This window comes from Cynoglossus semilaevis, chromosome 6 (assembly GCF_000523025.1).
Source record: "Cynoglossus semilaevis isolate Cse_v1.0 chromosome 6, Cse_v1.0, whole genome shotgun sequence".
Taxonomy (NCBI): domain Eukaryota; kingdom Metazoa; phylum Chordata; class Actinopteri; order Pleuronectiformes; family Cynoglossidae; genus Cynoglossus; species Cynoglossus semilaevis.
This window is the reverse complement of record NC_024312.1, coordinates 3,320,806-3,326,326: the sequence shown is the minus strand read 5'-3', so window position 1 is coordinate 3,326,326 and position 5,521 is coordinate 3,320,806. Positions and strand designations below refer to the sequence as shown.

Genomic DNA, 5,521 nt, shown 5'->3' with positions numbered 1-5,521 from the left:
TGAGAAGCTTTAGATTGGATCTGCTGTGTGTCCGAGGAGGATGGGAAATAACATCAGCTGTCAGGAGAGGGGAGGTGAAAAATAACCTGTCATCACTTCCCTCTCTCACCCCCTCTCTCTCTCCCTCTCTCCCTCCCTCCGTCTCAGCCGCTGCTCTGTCATGACTTGTTGCTCACTCCTCTGCGTCTCTCTCTCTCTCTGCTCTTCATCAAAGACTCTCAATGTCAAAAGTGAGGAGAAAGATCAGAGCAGGGTTTGATGTTCGAGGCCCGGTCCTCCTCTTCCACCAGCTGGTCGGAGTTTGTGTTCAAACCCGTGAGCTGCTGAAAGGTTGCGGGTTTGAAGACAGCTCTCGAATCGGTGGAGGTGTTTTTCTGAGAACGTTCTCCTCCTCCTCCTCCTCCTCCTCTGATATTCACCTCCTCTCACTTCCACATTCACACTTTGTTCAAACCCTCACTTTTCACAGACCTGATCTAGAACCAGAACCCTGCTGGGCCCATGTGTGTGTGTGTGTGTGTGTGTGTGTGTGTGTGTGTGTCAAAGGGACACATTTTATAACCGACGACGGGAAATTGTCGCAGGTGAGAAAAAGTTGAAGCGCTGCAGCCTCGGCATCTGACGGCGCGGCGGTCGGGAGGCGGGAGAAGAGACGCGACACGTGAGGCGGGTGTGAGAGAGGGAGAGAGGGAGAGAGGGAGAGAGGGAGAGAGGGAGGGAGGGAGGGAAACTGTGGGAGGAGGCGACAAACACCCGGATATATTTATAAATGCGGCAGGTGTGGCTCCAGTCGGAGGCGAGAGCCCTAGTTTCATCACCAGAGAAAGAAGAGACAGAGTTGCTCAAGTCCTGGTCCTGGCCCCGTCACAGGAACCACAAAGATCGCAACGACACAAATGTAGAACGTGTGTGTGTGTGTGTATGTGTGTGTGTGTGTGTGTTTTAACAGTCCTGGGCGACGTGTGAACTGGACAGGCGCTGAGAAAACAGCTTGAACAAAAATAGACTTGGGTCGTTTGCCATAAGCTGAGATTCAAATAGATGTGAATGGGAGGTGTAAAGTGGGCAGGAGGTGAAGAGACTGGTGAGTTCACCGGAGGAGAACATTTGGTCCAGCAGCGCACCCTGATGGAGGCAGACGGGGTCACAAAGCTGCAAAGTGCACACACATATATATATATATATATATTGATATCAAGTGTGTGTGTGTGTGTGTGTGTGTTCCATACATTCATTCTTGTTCCTGATTGCAGGTGTGGTCCTGATGTTTGTTTGTGTCCGTGCAAATATTAGAGCAGCGTGAGACGAGGTGTTGGTTCTGGAGATCGATGCTTGATCTCAGAGGGGGAACAGGCGGCGGGGGGCCGGGGGGGGGGGGGGGGGGGGGGGGGGAAGGGAGGGGGGGTCAGTGTGTGTTTGGTCCAGGTAAAAACCCTTACCAAAGTCATGGGGAGACTTTGTTCTCAGGGGGGCGCTGTTCAGGTCCCCACTGAGTGAGAGAGTATTTCTGAAGTTGAGGTTTTATGTCTGGAGTTTGGACTAGGATTAGGGTCAGATTATGGTAGAGATTAAGGATTTACATTTGTAACAGTTGAGGTTACAGTAGTGGGATGCGTTAAGGTGGTACTGTTTGTCTGTGTGAAGTGAGTGGAATCAAACAAGTTCTCAGAAAGTTCTAGTAACGACACAAACCTGATCGCAAAGAAACAAACATTCAAAGGAAGTGGATTTCAGTCCTTGGACCAGATTTGGAAACAGGTCGTGACCTGGTGTCAAGGTCATCCTCCAGAGAATCAGTTTTGTTGGAGTCAAGGTAGAAGATGCAGAGAACAGGGTAAAGTGGAAAAGGGACAAAGGCGAAAGGAAAAGAAGAAGAAGTCATCGACATATACAGACACATTCACGCAACAAAGAAATGTCCACAAGGTCCACTACGGTCTGTGCCCCTACCCTCAACCAAATCGCTATTGTCTACAAAATGGATGTCAACTCCGAACTCAGTACTGCCCCCTTGTGGATTTACGTATTAACATCCATACCGAACGGTACAGTTGTCAGGTGAAGACTGAATCTGAAGGATCGATCCATGCGCCGCGCTCAGACAAAGGAGGCCTTTTGCAGATCCACCAGCAGGAGGCGACGCGGGGACTCTCTCTCTCTAGCTCTGCTTGATGTAATCTCATGTTCCTAATAAAATTTAGCCCGAGAAGAACGCGCAGCAGAACGGTGGAAGCTGTCGCCTCGGCAGGAAAACCCTGCAGATTTGGAAGCAGAAGCCTCACAGATGGATGGAACAAGCTGCTGAAACAGGACTGTCCATTTACACAGTCTGTTGGTGGTAAAAATAAGAAAGAAAACACACACACACACACACACAGACACCCCGTCGTCTCCACTCCAGTCCATTTTCGTCCACAACGACGGCAGCAGAACGACGACAGATGTGGCAGGAACCCAGAGAGAAACCAGAAGTCAAATATTCCATCGTGAACTTCTGTGTCGCCGCAGCTACACAAAGACTTAGCAGCGGCTCGGCACGTTAATTAACACTCCACACAGTGTGTGTGTGTGTGTGAGAGTGTGTGTGTGTGTTCCATTGTGTTAAAGTCACCTGATCGTGTTGGAGACAAAAACGTGGATTAATTCAAATATATTCAGAGAGAGAAGAACGGAATGTTGGTCCCTATATTTCATCTGTGTATTAAAGAGAAGGTGTAGATGGGGGTGTGGGGGGGGGGTGAGGGGGAGGGTTGGGGTAAGAGAGGGTGAAATATATAGTTCAGAAGAGATTGGACTTTTTTTTTTGAGTAAACAAAAATGGCAAAAAGGCTAAAAACTGGGGCCAAAAGAACCTCCAAACCTTCAAACCTTCAAACCTAAAACAGAGAAAATGAATGAACGTTTGCAGGAACAACAGAACCTGGTACTAATTAACAGAGTTCTCAACTCCTTCACACTTTAACGACTCGGTTCCAGGAAGTTATTCAGAGCAGAAATAAGTCGTGTAATTACACCCAGGTTTAAACATAATAAATGATTCCGAACAAAGGCTCATTTTAATTTTTTTTTTTTAAATGTAGCATTGAATAAATGTGGGCAGATAGTAGGAAGTGAATGAACGAATGAGTAATGAGGCCGTAAAAAGTTAAAGATTGTTAAATAAAATAAGAGGAGCTGAGAAACGCAGGCCTCTGTGCAGTACCACTGATGACCAGTAGGGGGTGGGGGGTAATAGCTCATTTTAACGTTTTTTTTTTTTTTTTAAATAAATCAAGCGGCCGGTTTGAAACCCCAAGCGGGCCGGTTTTGGCCCGCGGACCGTATGTTGGACACCCCTCTCATACATATTAGTCACGAGAGAGAGAGAGAGAGAGAGAGTTACACTCTAACCTATCAGACTAAAATTTAGGGAGAGTACGAAAGGAAGGGAGTAGAAGAAGAGAGTGATCCGGTCAACACTCACCGTGTCCAGGTCACGTCGTCTTCACGGAAGAGTGGAGTGGAGAAAGAAGTGGGTCAAAAGGGGGAGAGAGGGTGAGGAGGGGGTTCGTCTGGGAGAGTCAGTGCTGTGGACAGAAGAGGGAAAAAAAAAGGTTGGTTTTTTTTTTTAACCCCAAATAAAACGGTCGTCACTCACAGAGAGCTCGTGTTCGATGGCGTTAATAATTCATTTATCTTCACACTGTGACGACAGTTAGCGACGACAGTTAGCATCGTTAACAGTTTTTTTTTTTCACCTGGTCCAAATTAGAAGTTGACGTCATCACAACTGTAGCAGGAGCTCATCAAACATCCTCATGTGGCAGAAAATAATTCTGAGGTGTGAGATTGTGCCCCCGGTGGACAACGCCGGTACTGTAAGAGCACAGGAAGAGGCCTGAATGTTTCCACCGTCTTCACCAGCGACACCAGTGGGATTAAAAGTTCAGATAACGAATCAACGTCACACTGTTGTGTGATTTTTTTTTTTTTTTTTGGGTCAGACTCTCGACAACACTTTTTTAATTCCCTTAAGCAATTAACACAAACTGCCCTGCAGCGGAAATGACTGTCGGATTTTTTTTAACGTTCCACCTTTGGCCCAGATCTCAGGAGTAGTCTTAAAGCTAAAATGATTTACAGGGTGGAAAGAAAACACGGAGATGAAGGTTCCCGCCTTTGTTTGGCCTCGCACGTTAACAACGTCCAATTAGCGCCGACAAAGACAACGCCACTTATGCTAGCACATTTAATCAAACTCCGACAGCTGCGCCTCCATTAAGGTCTCTGTGTTTGACTGTCTGGGGCGGGCAGGAAGTCCATTAGCAGTCTGCGTCACCGCGGCGTCTCACCGCCCGACTCCCTCCGCTGGTCACTGTGAAGAATCGCGGGCGTGATGCGGCAGGAAGGCTGACAGCTGTGTGGAGCAGCAGCACACTTACACCTGTCCGCACACATTAGCGCCGCACTCACTCCTGACCAAACAAACAGCGGTGCTCAAACTACATGTCCAGGTCCAGTCTGTAGACCCCCCCCTCTCCCCCCTCCCTCCCCTGTTCGTCATAAAGCGGCCGTCCTCCTGGACTCTGCTCTATTTTTAACCCACTGACACAGAGCAGCGTCCTGACTGTACTCAAGAATACTGCAAACACGCTACTTCACAACGTGTACTTTTACATACTCTGTATTTACAGTAAGACGGCGAGTTTTTATGAATGACATTTAAATTTCTGCTGTCAAATAAATAATTAAATAAATATTTTAATTACAATTAATTTCCTGATTGTCGTTTTGTGACGCACAATAATCTGATGTATTTTTAAAACAGGTTGTTTTTTTGCAAAAAAAAAAAAAAGAAAGAAAGAAAAAAGAAGAAGATGAGAAGATGAAATGTTGTTTTTGGAATTAAACAGAAATAAATAAATAAAGTTTTTGTCGAAGAGCAAAACGACGTCCGGTTCTAAACATAAAGGTCGTCGGTTGGTTCCTGTCAGACTCCAGTTCTCCGACTCTTCCTCTATTGATCTTTTCATTTTTCACACCTCTCACCTGCTCCCTCACCCCCCCCACTCACTCCTCATCCTCACCCCTCCTCCCCCATCCACTCTCTGACANNNTCTGTCTCTCTACAATGGGGGGAGGCGGGCGGGGGGGGGGTGTGGGGGAGGTAAAGGTCAGGGCTGACAGCCATTTAGTAATGCCTCCAACAGTGCAGAGAGAAAACACATGGACGAGCAGATGAAGGAGGGAGACGTGAAGAAAACAGAGGCAGAGTAAAAGAGACGGATGAGTTGGGGAGGGCTGGGGGGGGGGCAAGGGTGAGGAGGAAATAAGAAAAGGGAGGGTGAATTCTGGATGGATGGACAAATGGATGGAACCAGAACCAGAACCAGAACCAGAACCATCATTAATCCCATCGTCTCTCGATGCAGTGAATGTGTTTTTTTCCCCTAAAATACTACAGTAAATGATCCAAAAAGTACTTTAAACACAGTCAATGACTGCAGGTCGGCAGGTTAGCGGGAGGAGGAGGGGGGGGGTC

At 47.4% G+C, this 5,521-nt stretch overlaps 1 long non-coding RNA gene across 1 annotated transcript in view; it reads right to left on the bottom strand.

Annotated features, from left to right (window-relative positions):
• Positions 1-3,296: 3,296 nt before the first annotated feature.
• Positions 3,297-5,521, bottom strand: part of LOC103379648 (uncharacterized) — an 11,068-nt gene continuing 8,843 nt past the window's right edge. Inside the window, exon 3 of the long non-coding RNA XR_521605.3 lies at positions 3,297-3,566. This is a non-coding gene — a long non-coding RNA (uncharacterized LOC103379648). The remainder of the gene's footprint in view (positions 3,567-5,521) is intronic.